Raw genomic sequence first — 14,646 nt, forward strand, 5'->3', positions numbered from 1 at the left:
GGTGAGAGCGCCGAATCCTAACCACTAGACCATCTGGGAGCCGGTTAGTAGTGTACCAGACCTCTCAACATGAATCCAGTGGTCTGTACAGAGCATGCCAAGAGTGTATAACAAAGCAATTCGTTCACCTAATAAACTTTGTTCATCCTGGTAGCAGCAAAGCATGCCAGTATTCTATACAAATGATGACTAATGTTGAACCACAAATGCACATTCCCTGACCGGGAATCGAACCCAGGCCGCGGCGGTGAAAGCGCCCAATGCTAGCCACTAGACCATCAGGGAGGTGGTTAGTAGTGTACCAGACCTCTCAACATGAATCCAGTGGTCTGTACAGAGCAGGCCAAGAGTGTATAACAAAGTAGTTCTTTCACCTAATAAACTTTGTTGATCCTGGTAGCAGTAGAGCATGCCAGTATTCTATACAAATGATCATTAATTTTGAACCACAAATGCTTATTCCCTGACTGGGAATCAAACCCGGGCCGCGGCGGTGAGAGCGCCGAATCCTAACCACTAGGGATTTGATCAGTCGTATACTAGACCCCTCAATATCATTCAATGGGTCTGTACAGAGTCAACCCAGAGAGTATAACAAAGTAGTTTTTTCACCTAATAGACTCATTGATCTCGGTAGCAGCAGAGCATCCCACTATTATATACAAATGATAATTAATTTTGAACCACAAATGCACATTCCCTGACTGGGAATCGATCCCTGGCCGCGGCGGTGAGAGCGCCGAATCATAACCACTAGGGATTTGGTCAGTAGTATACCAGACCTCTCAATATGAATCAATGGGTCTGTACAGAGTCAACCAAGAGTGTATAACAAAGTAGTTCTTTCACCTAATAAACTTTGTTGATCCTGGTAGCAGCAGAGCATCCCACTATTATATAGAAATGATCATTAATTTTGAACTATAAATGCACATTCCCTGACCGGGAATCGAACCCGGGCCGCAGCTGTGAAAGCACCGAATCCTAACCACTAGACCATCAGGAAGCTGGTTAGTAGTGTACCAGACCTGTCAACATGAATCCAGTGGTCTGTACAGAGCAAGCCAAGAGTTTATAACAAAGCAGTTAGTCCACCTAACAAACTTTGTTGATCCTGGTAGCAGCAGAGCATGCCAGTATTCTATACAAATGATCATTAATTTTGAACCACAAATGCACATTCCCTGACCGGGAATCGAACCCGGGCCGCGGCGGTGAAAGCGCCGAACCCTAACCACCCAGGGATTAGGTCAGTAGTATACCAGACCTCTCAATATAAATCAATGGGTCTGTACAGAGTCAACCAAGAGAGTATAACAAAGTAGTTCAATCACCTAATAGACTTCATTGATCTTGGTAGCAGCAGAGCATCCCACTATTATATACAAATGATCATTAATTTTGAACCATAAATGCACATTCCCTGACCGGGAATCGAACCCCGGCCACGGTGATGAGAGCGCCGTATCCTAGCCACTAGACCATCAGGGAGTTGGTTAGTAGCGTACCAGACCTCTCAACATGAATCCAGTGGTCTGTACAGAGCAGGCCAAGAGTGTATAACAAAGTAGTTCTTTCACCTAATAAACTTTGTTGATCCTTGTAGCAGCAGAGCCCCACTATTATATACAAATGATCATTAATGTTGAACCATAAGTGTACATTCTCTGTCCGGGAATCAAACCTGGGGTGCGGTGGTGAGAGCGCCGAATCCTAACCACTAGACCACTAGGGAGTTGGTTAGTAGTGTACCAGACCTCACAAGATGAATCCATGGGTCTGTACAGAGCAGGCCAAGAGCATATAACAAAGTAGTTCTTTCACCTAATAAACTTTGTTGATCCTGGTAGCAGCAGAGCATGCCAGTATTGTATACAAATGATCATTAATTTTGAACCATAAATGCAAATTCCCTGACCGGGAATCGAACCCGGGCTGCGACAGTGAGAGCACCGAAGCCTAACCACTAGGGACTTGTTCAGTAGTATGTATACCAGACCTCTCAATATGAATCAATGGGTCTGTAGAGAGTCAACCAAGAGCGTATAACAAAGTAGTTCATTCACCTAATAGACTTCATTGATCTTGGTAGCAGCAGAGCATCCCACTATTATATACAAATGATCATTAATTTTGAACCATAAATGCACATTCCCTGACCGGGAATCGAACCCGGGCCGCGGCAGTGAGAACGCCGAATCCTAACCACTAGACCATCAGGGAGCTGGTTAGTAGTGTACCAGACCTCTCAACATGAATCCAGTAGTCTGTACAGAGCATGCCAAGAGTGTATAACAAAGCAGTTCGTTCACCTAATAAACTTTGTTGATCCTGGTAGCAGCAGAGCGTCCTACTATTATATAGAAATGATCATTAATTTTGAACTATAAATGCACGTTCCCTGACCGGGAATCGAACCCGGGCCGCGGCACCGAATCCTAACCACCAGATCATCAGGGAGCTAGTTAGCGGTGTACCAGACCTCTCAACATGAATCCAGTGGTCTGTACAGAGCAGGCCAGAGAGTATAACAAAGTAGTTTTTTCACCTAATAGACTCATTGATCTCGGTAGCAGCAGAGCATCCCACTATTATATACAAATGATAATTAATTTTGAACCACAAATGCACATTCCCTGACTGGGAATCGATCCCGGGCCGCGGCGGTGAGAGCGCCGAATCATAACCACTAGGGATTTGGTCAGTAGTATACCAGACCTCTCAATATGAATCAATGGGTCTGTACAGAGTCAACCAAGAGTGTATAACAAAGTAGTTCTTTCACCTAATAAACTTTGTTGATCCTGGTAGCAGCAGAGCATCCTACTATTATATAGAAATGATCATTAATTTTGAACTATAAATGCACGTTCCCTGACCGGGAATCGAACCCGGGCCGCGGCACCGAATCCTAACCACCAGATCATCAGGGAGCTAGTTAGCGGTGTACCAGACCTCTCAACATGAATCCAGTGGTCTGTACAGAGCAGGCCAGAGTGTATAACAAAGTAGTTCTTTCACCTAATAAACTTTGTTGATCCTGGTAGCAGCAGAGCATCCCACTATTATATAGAAATGATCATTAATGTTGAACCATAAGTGTACATTCCCTGACCGGGAATCGAACCCGGGCCGCGGCGGTGAGAGCGCCGAATCCTAACCACTAGACCATCAGGGAGCTGGTTAGCAGTGTACCAGACCTCTCAACATGAATCCAGTGATCTGTACAGAGCATGCCAAGAGTGTATAACAAAGCAGTTTGTTCACCTAATAAACTTTGTTGATCCTGGTAGCAGTACAGCATGCCAGTATTCTATACAAATGATCATTAATTTTTAACCACAAATGCATATTCCCTGACTGGGAATCGAACCCGGGCCGCGGCGGTGAGAGCGCCGAATCCTAACCACTAGGGATTTAGATCAGTCGTATACTAGACCTCTCAATATCAATCAATGGGTCTGTACAGAGTCAACCAGGAGAGTATAACAAAGTAGTTCTTTCACCTAATAGACTCATTGATCTTGGTAGCAGCAGAGAATCCCACTATTATATACAAATGATAATTAATTTTGAACCACAAATGCACATTCCCTGACTGGGAATCGATCCCGGGCCGCGACGGTGAGAGCGCCGAATCATAACCACTAGGGATTTGGTCAGTAGTATACCACACCTCTCAATATGAATCAATGGGTCTGTACAGAGTCAACCAAGAGAGTATAACAAAGTAGTTCTTTCACCTAATAAACTTTGTTGATCCTGGTAGCAGCAGAGCATCCCACTATTATATAGAAATGATCATTAATTTTGAACTATAAATGCACATTCCCTGACCGTGAATCGAACCCGGGCCGTGGCGCCGAATCCTAACCACTAGATCATCAGGGAGCTGGTTAGTAGTGTACCAGACCTCTCAACATGAATCCAGTGGTCTGTACAGAGCAGGCCAGAGTGTATTACAAAGTAGTTCTTTCACCTAATAAACTTTGTTGATTCTGGTAGCAGCAGAGCATCCCACTATTATATACAAATGATCATTAATGTTGAACCATAAGTGTACATTCCCTGTCCGGGAATCAAACCCGGGCCGCGGCGGTGAGGGCGCCGAATCCTAACAACTAGACCATCTGGGAGCTGGTTAGTAGTGTACCAGACCTCTCAACATGAATCCAGTGGTCTGTACAGAGCATGCCAAGCGTGTATAACAAAGCAATTCGTTCACCTAATAAACTTTGTTCATCCTGGTAGCAGCAGAGCATGCCAGTATTCTATACAAATGATCACTAATGTTGAACCACAAATGCACATTCCCTGACCGGGAATCGAACCCAGGCCGCGGCGGTGAAAGCCCCGAATCCTAGCAACTAGACCATCATGGAGGTGGTTAGTAGTGTACCAGACCTCTCAACATGAATCCAGTGGTCTGTACAGAGCAGGCCAAGAGTGTATAACAAAGTAGTTCTTTCACCTAATAGACTCATTGATCTTGGTAGCAGCAGAGCATCCCACTATTATATACAAATGATAATTAATTTTGAACCACAAATGCACATCCCCTGACTGGGAATCGATCCCGGGCCGCGACGGTGAGAGCGCCGAATCATAACCACTAGGGATTTGGTCAGTAGTATACCAGACCTCTCAATATTAATCAATGGGTCTGTACAGAGTCAACCAAGAGAGTATAACAAAGTAGTTCTTTCACCTAATAAACTTTGTTGATCCTGGTAGCAGCAGAGCATCCCACTATTATATAGAAATGATCATTAATTTTGAACTATAAATGCACATTCCCTGACCGGGAATCGAACCCGGGCCGCGGCGCCAAATCCTAACCACTAGATCATCAGGGAGCTGGTTAGTAGTGTACCAGACCTCTCAACATGAATCCAGTGGTCTGTACAGAGCAGGCCAGAGTGTATAACAAAGTAGTTCTTTCACCTAATAAACTTTGTTGATCCTGGTAGCAGCAGAGAATCCCACTATTATATACAAATGATCATTAATGTTGAACCATAAGTGTACATTCCCTGTCTGGGAATCGAACCCGGGCCGCGGCGGTGAGAGCGCCGAATCCTAACCACTAGACCATCTGGGAGCTGGTTAGTAGTGTACCAGACCTCTCAACATGAATCCAGTGGTCTGTACAGAGCATGCCAAGAGTGTATAACAAAGCAATTCGTTCACCTAATAAACTTTGTTGATCCTGGTAGCAGCAGAGCATGCCAGTATTCTATACAAATGATCACTAATGTTGAACCACAAATGCACATTCCCTAACGGAATCGAACCACGGCCGCGGCGGTGACAGCGCCGAATTCTAGCCACTAGACCATCAGGGAGCTGGTTAGTAGTGTACCAGACCTCTCAACATGAATCCAGTGGTCTGTACAGAGCAGGCCAAGAGTGTATAACAAAGTAGTTCTTTCACCTAATAAACTTTGTTGATCCTGGTAGCAGCAGAGCATCCCACTATTATATAGAAATGATCATTAATGTTGAACCATAAGTGTACATTTCCTGACCGGGAATCGAACCCGGGCCGCGGCGGTGAGAGCGCCGAATCCTAACCACTAGACCATCAGGGAGCTGGTTAGCAGTGTACCAGACGTCTCAACATGAATCCAGTGATCTCTACAGAGCATGCCAAGAGTGTATAACAAAGCAGTTCGTTCACCTAATAAACTTTGTTGATCCTGGTAGCAGTACAGCATGCCAGTATTCTATACAAATGATCATTAATTTTGAACCACAAATGCATATTCCCTGACTGGGAATCGAACCCGGGCCGCGGCGGTGAGAGCGCCGAATCCTAACCACTGGGGATTTAGATCAGTCGTATACTACATCTCTCAATATCAATCAATGGGTCTGTACAGAGTCAACCCAAGAGATTATAACAAAGTAGTTCTTTCACCTAATAGACTCATTGATCTTGGTAGCAGCAGAGCATCCCACTATTATATACAAATGATAATTAATTTTGAACCACAAATGCACATCCCCTGACTGGGAATCGATCCCGGGCCGCGACGGTGAGAGCGCCGAATCATAACCACTAGGGATTTGGTCAGTAGTATACCAGACCTCTCAATATGAATCAATGGGTCTGTACAGAGTCAACCAAGAGAGTATAACAAAGTAGTTCTTTCACCTAATAAACTTTGTTGATCCTGGTAGCAGCAGAGCATCCCACTATTATATAGAAATGATCATTAATTTTGAACTATAAATGCACATTCCCTGACCGGGAATCGAACCCGGGCCGCGGCGCCGAATCCTAACCACTAGATCATCAGGGAGCTGGTTAGTAGTGTACCAGACCTCTCAACATGAATCCAGTGGTCTGTACAGAGCAGGCCAGAGTGTATAACAAAGTAGTTCTTTCACCTAATAAACTTTGTTGATCCTGGTAGCAGCAGAGAATCCCACTATTATATACAAATGATCATTAATGTTGAACCATAAGTGTACATTCCCTGTCTGGGAATCAAACCCGGGCCGCGGCGGTGAGAGCGCCGAATCCTAACCACTAGACCATCTGGGAGCCGGTTAGTAGTGTACCAGACCTCTCAACATGAATCCAGTGGTCTGTACAGAGCAGGCCAGAGTGTATAACAAAGTAGTTCTTTCACCTAATGAACTTTGTTGATCCTGGTAGCAGCAGAGCAGGACAGTATTCTATAAATGATAATTAATTTTGAACCATAAATGCAAATTCCCTGAGTGGGAATCAAACCCGGGCCGCGGCGGTGAGAGCGCCGAATCCTAACCACTAGGGACTTGGTCAGTAGTATGTATACCAGACCTCTCAATATGAATCAATGGGTCTGTAGAGAGTCAACCAAGAGAGTATAACAAAGTAGTTCATTCACCTGATAGACTCATTGATGTTGGTAGCAGCAGAGAATCACAGTATTATGTACAAATGATCATTAATTTTGAACCATAAATGCACATTCCCCGACTAGGAATCGAACGCGGGCCGCAGCGGTGAGAGCGCCAAATCCTAACCACTAGACCATCAGGGAGCTAGTTAGCGGTGTACCAGACTTCTCAACATGAATCCAGTGGTCTGTACAAAGCAGGCCAAGAGTGTATAACAAAGTAGTTCTTTCACCTAATAAACTTTGTTGATCCTGGTAGCAGCAGAGCATCCTACTATTATATAGAAATGATCATTAATTTGAACTATAAATGCACATTCCCTGACCGGGAATCGAACCCGGGCCGCGGCACCGAATCCTAACCACTAGATCATCAGGGAGCTAGTTAGCGGTGTACCAGACCTCTCAACATGAATCCAGTGGTCTGTACAGAGCAGGCCAGAGTGTATAACAAAGTAGTTCTTTCACCTAATAAACTTTGTTGATCCTGGTAGCAGCAGAGCATCCCACTATTATATAGAAATGATCATTAATGTTGAACCATAAGTGTACATTCCCTGACCGGGAATCGAACCCGGGCCGCGGCGGTGAGAGCGCCGAATCCTAACCACTAGACCATCAGGGAGCTGGTTAGCAGTGTACCAGACCTCTCAACATGAATCCAGTGATCTGTACAGAGCATGCCAAGAGTGTATAACAAAGCAGTTCGTTCACCTAATAAACTTTGTTGATCCTGGTAGCAGTACAGCATGCCAGTATTCTATACAAATGATCATTAATTTTGAACCACAAATGCATATTCCCTGACTGGGAATCGAACCCGGGCCGCGGCGGTGAGAGCGCCGAATCCTAACCACTAGACCATCTGGGAGCCGGTTAGTAGTGTACCAGACCTCTCAACATGAATCCAGTGGTCTGTACAGAGCAGGCCAGAGTGTATAACAAAGTAGTTCTTTCACCTAATAAACTTTGTTGATCCTGGTAGCAGCAGAGAATCCCACTATTATATACAAATGATCATTAATGTTGAACCATAAGTGTACATTCCCTGTCTGGGAATCGAACCCGGGCCGCGGCGGTGAGAGCGCCGAATCCTAACCACTAGACCATCTGGGAGCTGGTTAGTAGTGTACCAGACCTCTCAACATGAATCCAGTGGTCTGTACAGAGCATGCCAAGAGTGTATAACAAAGCAATTCGTTCACCTAATAAACTTTGTTGATCCTGGTAGCAGCAGAGCATGCCAGTATTCTATACAAATGATCACTAATGTTGAACCACAAATGCACATTCCCTAACGGAATCGAACCACGGCCGCGGCGGTGACAGCGCCGAATTCTAGCCACTAGACCATCAGGGAGCTGGTTAGTAGTGTACCAGACCTCTCAACATGAATCCAGTGGTCTGTACAGAGCAGGCCAAGAGTGTATAACAAAGTAGTTCTTTCACCTAATAAACTTTGTTGATCCTGGTAGCAGCAGAGCATCCCACTATTATATAGAAATGATCATTAATGTTGAACCATAAGTGTACATTTCCTGACCGGGAATCGAACCCGGGCCGCGGCGGTGAGAGCGCCGAATCCTAACCACTAGACCATCAGGGAGCTGGTTAGCAGTGTACCAGACGTCTCAACATGAATCCAGTGATCTCTACAGAGCATGCCAAGAGTGTATAACAAAGCAGTTCGTTCACCTAATAAACTTTGTTGATCCTGGTAGCAGTACAGCATGCCAGTATTCTATACAAATGATCATTAATTTTGAACCACAAATGCATATTCCCTGACTGGGAATCGAACCCGGGCCGCGGCGGTGAGAGCGCCGAATCCTAACCACTGGGGATTTAGATCAGTCGTATACTACATCTCTCAATATCAATCAATGGGTCTGTACAGAGTCAACCCAAGAGATTATAACAAAGTAGTTCTTTCACCTAATAGACTCATTGATCTTGGTAGCAGCAGAGCATCCCACTATTATATACAAATGATAATTAATTTTGAACCACAAATGCACATCCCCTGACTGGGAATCGATCCCGGGCCGCGACGGTGAGAGCGCCGAATCATAACCACTAGGGATTTGGTCAGTAGTATACCAGACCTCTCAATATGAATCAATGGGTCTGTACAGAGTCAACCAAGAGAGTATAACAAAGTAGTTCTTTCACCTAATAAACTTTGTTGATCCTGGTAGCAGCAGAGCATCCCACTATTATATAGAAATGATCATTAATTTTGAACTATAAATGCACATTCCCTGACCGGGAATCGAACCCGGGCCGCGGCGCCGAATCCTAACCACTAGATCATCAGGGAGCTGGTTAGTAGTGTACCAGACCTCTCAACATGAATCCAGTGGTCTGTACAGAGCAGGCCAGAGTGTATAACAAAGTAGTTCTTTCACCTAATAAACTTTGTTGATCCTGGTAGCAGCAGAGAATCCCACTATTATATACAAATGATCATTAATGTTGAACCATAAGTGTACATTCCCTGTCTGGGAATCAAACCCGGGCCGCGGCGGTGAGAGCGCCGAATCCTAACCACTAGACCATCTGGGAGCCGGTTAGTAGTGTACCAGACCTCTCAACATGAATCCAGTGGTCTGTACAGAGCAGGCCAGAGTGTATAACAAAGTAGTTCTTTCACCTAATGAACTTTGTTGATCCTGGTAGCAGCAGAGCAGGACAGTATTCTATAAATGATAATTAATTTTGAACCATAAATGCAAATTCCCTGAGTGGGAATCAAACCCGGGCCGCGGCGGTGAGAGCGCCGAATCCTAACCACTAGGGACTTGGTCAGTAGTATGTATACCAGACCTCTCAATATGAATCAATGGGTCTGTAGAGAGTCAACCAAGAGAGTATAACAAAGTAGTTCATTCACCTGATAGACTCATTGATGTTGGTAGCAGCAGAGAATCACAGTATTATGTACAAATGATCATTAATTTTGAACCATAAATGCACATTCCCCGACTAGGAATCGAACGCGGGCCGCAGCGGTGAGAGCGCCAAATCCTAACCACTAGACCATCAGGGAGCTAGTTAGCGGTGTACCAGACTTCTCAACATGAATCCAGTGGTCTGTACAAAGCAGGCCAAGAGTGTATAACAAAGTAGTTCTTTCACCTAATAAACTTTGTTGATCCTGGTAGCAGCAGAGCATCCTACTATTATATAGAAATGATCATTAATTTGAACTATAAATGCACATTCCCTGACCGGGAATCGAACCCGGGCCGCGGCACCGAATCCTAACCACTAGATCATCAGGGAGCTAGTTAGCGGTGTACCAGACCTCTCAACATGAATCCAGTGGTCTGTACAGAGCAGGCCAGAGTGTATAACAAAGTAGTTCTTTCACCTAATAAACTTTGTTGATCCTGGTAGCAGCAGAGCATCCCACTATTATATAGAAATGATCATTAATGTTGAACCATAAGTGTACATTCCCTGACCGGGAATCGAACCCGGGCCGCGGCGGTGAGAGCGCCGAATCCTAACCACTAGACCATCAGGGAGCTGGTTAGCAGTGTACCAGACCTCTCAACATGAATCCAGTGATCTGTACAGAGCATGCCAAGAGTGTATAACAAAGCAGTTCGTTCACCTAATAAACTTTGTTGATCCTGGTAGCAGTACAGCATGCCAGTATTCTATACAAATGATCATTAATTTTGAACCACAAATGCATATTCCCTGACTGGGAATCGAACCCGGGCCGCGGCGGTGAGAGCGCCGAATCCTAACTACTGGGGATTTAGATCAGTCGTATACTACATCTCTCAATATCAATCAATGGGTCTGTACAGAGTCAACCAAGAGAGTATAACAAAGTAGTTCTTTCACCTAATAGACTCATTGATCTTGGTAGCAGCAGAGCATCCCACTATTATATACAAATGATAATTAATTTTGAACCACAAATGCACATCCCCTGACTGGGAATCGATCCCGGGCCGCGACGGTGAGAGCGCCGAATCATAACCACTAGGGATTTGGTCAGTAGTATACCAGACCTCTCAATATTAATCAATGGGTCTGTACAGAGTCAACCAAGAGAGTATAACAAAGTAGTTCTTTCACCTAATAAACTTTGTTGATCCTGGTAGCAGCAGAGCATCCCACTATTATATAGAAATGATCATTAATTTTGAACTATAAATGCACATTCCCTGACCGGGAATCGAACCCGGGCCGCGGCGCCGAATCCTAACCACTAGATCATCAGGGAGCTGGTTAGTAGTGTACCAGACCTCTCAACATGAATCCAGTGGTCTGTACAGAGCAGGCCAGAGTGTATAACAAAGTAGTTCTTTCACCTAATAAACTTTGTTGATCCTGGTAGCAGCAGAGAATCCCACTATTATATACAAATGATCATTAATGTTGAACCATAAGTGTACATTCCCTGTCTGGGAATCGAACCCGGGCCGCGGCGGTGAGAGCGCCGAATCCTAACCACTAGACCATCTGGGAGCTGGTTAGTAGTGTACCAGACCTCTCAACATGAATCCAGTGGTCTGTACAGAGCATGCCAAGAGTGTATAACAAAGCAATTCGTTCACCTAATAAACTTTGTTGATCCTGGTAGCAGCAGAGCATGCCAGTATTCTATACAAATGATCACTAATGTTGAACCACAAATGCACATTCCCTAACGGAATCGAACCACGGCCGCGGCGGTGACAGCGCCGAATTCTAGCCACTAGACCATCAGGGAGCTGGTTAGTAGTGTACCAGACCTCTCAACATGAATCCAGTGGTCTGTACAGAGCAGGCCAAGAGTGTATAACAAAGTAGTTCTTTCACCTAATAAACTTTGTTGATCCTGGTAGCAGCAGAGCATCCCACTATTATATAGAAATGATCATTAATGTTGAACCATAAGTGTACATTTCCTGAGCGGGAATCGAACCCGGGCCGCGGCGGTGAGAGCGCCGAATCCTAACCACTAGACCATCAGGGAGCTGGTTAGCAGTGTACCAGACGTCTCAACATGAATCCAGTGATCTCTACAGAGCATGCCAAGAGTGTATAACAAAGCAGTTCGTTCACCTAATAAACTTTGTTGATCCTGGTAGCAGTACAGCATGCCAGTATTCTATACAAATGATCATTAATTTTGAACCACAAATGCATATTCCCTGACTGGGAATCGAACCCGGGCCGCGGCGGTGAGAGCGCCGAATCCTAACCACTGGGGATTTAGATCAGTCGTATACTACATCTCTCAATATCAATCAATGGGTCTGTACAGAGTCAACCAAGAGATTATAACAAAGTAGTTCTTTCACCTAATAGACTCATTGATCTTGGTAGCAGCAGAGCATCCCACTATTATATACAAATGATAATTAATTTTGAACCACAAATGCACATCCCCTGACTGGGAATCGATCCCGGGCCGCGACGGTGAGAGCGCCGAATCATAACCACTAGGGATTTGGTCAGTAGTATACCAGACCTCTCAATATGAATCAATGGGTCTGTACAGAGTCAACCAAGAGAGTATAACAAAGTAGTTCTTTCACCTAATAAACTTTGTTGATCCTGGTAGCAGCAGAGCATCCCACTATTATATAGAAATGATCATTAATTTTGAACTATAAATGCACATTCCCCGACCGGGAATCGAACCCGGGCCGCGGCGCCGAATCCTAACCACTAGATCATCAGGGAGCTGGTTAGTAGTGTACCAGACCTCTCAACATGAATCCAGTGGTCTGTACAGAGCAGGCCAGAGTGTATAACAAAGTAGTTCTTTCACCTAATAAACTTTGTTGATCCTGGTAGCAGCAGAGAATCCCACTATTATATACAAATGATCATTAATGTTGAACCATAAGTGTACATTCCCTCCCTGGGAATCAAACCCGGGCCGCGGCGGTGAGAGCGCCGAATCCTAACCACTAGACCATCTGGGAGCCGGTTAGTAGTGTACCAGACCTCTCAACATGAATCCAGTGGTCTGTACAGAGCATGCCAAGAGTGTATAACAAAGCAATTCGTTCACCTAATAAACTTTGTTCATCCTGGTAGCAGCAGAGCATGCCAGTATTCTATACAAATGATGACTAATGTTGAACCACAAATGCACATTCCCTGACCGGGAATCGAACCCAGGCCGCGGCGGTGAAAGCGCCCAATGCTAGCCACTAGACCATCAGGGAGGTGGTTAGTAGTGTACCAGACCTCTCAACATGAATCCAGTGGTCTGTACAGAGCAGGCCAAGAGTGTATAACAAAGTAGTTCTTTCACCTAATAAACTTTGTTGATCCTGGTAGCAGTAGAGCATGCCAGTATTCTATACAAATGATCATTAATTTTGAACCACAAATGCTTATTCCCTGACTGGGAATCGAACCCGGGCCGCGGCGGTGAGAGCGCCGAATCCTAACCACTAGGGATTTGATCAGTCGTATACTAGACCCCTCAATATCATTCAATGGGTCTGTACAGAGTCAACCCAGAGAGTATAACAAAGTAGTTTTTTCACCTAATAGACTCATTGATCTCGGTAGCAGCAGAGCATCCCACTATTATATACAAATGATAATTAATTTTGAACCACAAATGCACATTCCCTGACTGGGAATCGATCCCTGGCCGCGGCGGTGAGAGCGCCGAATCATAACCACTAGGGATTTGGTCAGTAGTATACCAGACCTCTCAATATGAATCAATGGGTCTGTACAGAGTCAACCAAGAGTGTATAACAAAGTAGTTCTTTCACCTAATAAACTTTGTTGATCCTGGTAGCAGCAGAGCATCCCACTATTATATAGAAATGATCATTAATTTTGAACTATAAATGCACATTCCCTGACCGGGAATCGAACCCGGGCCGCAGCTGTGAAAGCACCGAATCCTAACCACTAGACCATCAGGAAGCTGGTTAGTAGTGTACCAGACCTGTCAACATGAATCCAGTGGTCTGTACAGAGCAAGCCAAGAGTTTATAACAAAGCAGTTAGTCCACCTAACAAACTTTGTTGATCCTGGTAGCAGCAGAGCATGCCAGTATTCTATACAAATGATCATTAATTTTGAACCACAAATGCACATTCCCTGACCGGGAATCGAACCCGGGCCGCGGCGGTGAAAGCGCCGAACCCTAACCACCCAGGGATTAGGTCAGTAGTATACCAGACCTCTCAATATAAATCAATGGGTCTGTACAGAGTCAACCAAGAGAGTATAACAAAGTAGTTCAATCACCTAATAGACTTCATTGATCTTGGTAGCAGCAGAGCATCCCACTATTATATACAAATGATCATTAATTTTGAACCATAAATGCACATTCCCTGACCGGGAATCGAACCCCGGCCACGGTGATGAGAGCGCCGTATCCTAGCCACTAGACCATCAGGGAGTTGGTTAGTAGCGTACCAGACCTCTCAACATGAATCCAGTGGTCTGTACAGAGCAGGCCAAGAGTGTATAACAAAGTAGTTCTTTCACCTAATAAACTTTGTTGATCCTTGTAGCAGCAGAGCCCCACTATTATATACAAATGATCATTAATGTTGAACCATAAGTGTACATTCTCTGTCCGGGAATCAAACCTGGGGTGCGGTGGTGAGAGCGCCGAATCCTAACCACTAGACCACTAGGGAGTTGGTTAGTAGTGTACCAGACCTCACAAGATGAATCCATGGGTCTGTACAGAGCAGGCCAAGAGCATATAACAAAGTAGTTCTTTCACCTAATAAACTTTGTTGATCCTGGTAGCAGCAGAGC

The 14,646-nt window shown here is 44.8% G+C and overlaps 1 protein-coding gene and 9 non-coding genes across 12 annotated transcripts in view; 1 reads left to right on the forward strand and 9 right to left on the reverse strand.

Annotated features, from left to right (window-relative positions):
• Positions 1–14,646, forward strand: part of eogt (EGF domain-specific O-linked N-acetylglucosamine (GlcNAc) transferase) — a 202,130-nt gene that overhangs the window by 130,880 nt on the left and 56,604 nt on the right. The window lies entirely within an intron of this gene.
• trnae-uuc (transfer RNA glutamic acid (anticodon UUC)) lies at positions 935–1,006 on the reverse strand. The gene has a single exon. It is a non-coding gene; the product is annotated as a tRNA-Glu (tRNA).
• On the reverse strand, positions 2,152–2,223 carry trnae-cuc (transfer RNA glutamic acid (anticodon CUC)). The gene has a single exon. It is a non-coding gene; the product is annotated as a tRNA-Glu (tRNA).
• trnae-cuc (transfer RNA glutamic acid (anticodon CUC)) lies at positions 3,107–3,178 on the reverse strand. The gene has a single exon. It is a non-coding gene; the product is annotated as a tRNA-Glu (tRNA).
• trnae-cuc (transfer RNA glutamic acid (anticodon CUC)) lies at positions 5,520–5,591 on the reverse strand. The gene has a single exon. It is a non-coding gene; the product is annotated as a tRNA-Glu (tRNA).
• Positions 7,444–7,515, reverse strand: trnae-cuc (transfer RNA glutamic acid (anticodon CUC)). Its single transcript has one exon. It is a non-coding gene; the product is annotated as a tRNA-Glu (tRNA).
• On the reverse strand, positions 8,425–8,496 carry trnae-cuc (transfer RNA glutamic acid (anticodon CUC)). Its single transcript has one exon. It is a non-coding gene; the product is annotated as a tRNA-Glu (tRNA).
• trnae-cuc (transfer RNA glutamic acid (anticodon CUC)) lies at positions 10,349–10,420 on the reverse strand. The gene has a single exon. It is a non-coding gene; the product is annotated as a tRNA-Glu (tRNA).
• Positions 11,797–11,868, reverse strand: trnae-cuc (transfer RNA glutamic acid (anticodon CUC)). Its single transcript has one exon. It is a non-coding gene; the product is annotated as a tRNA-Glu (tRNA).
• trnae-uuc (transfer RNA glutamic acid (anticodon UUC)) lies at positions 13,722–13,793 on the reverse strand. Its single transcript has one exon. It is a non-coding gene; the product is annotated as a tRNA-Glu (tRNA).

Source organism: Lampris incognitus, chromosome 2, assembly GCF_029633865.1.
Source record: "Lampris incognitus isolate fLamInc1 chromosome 2, fLamInc1.hap2, whole genome shotgun sequence".
Classification (NCBI taxonomy): Eukaryota; Metazoa; Chordata; class Actinopteri; order Lampriformes; family Lampridae; genus Lampris; species Lampris incognitus.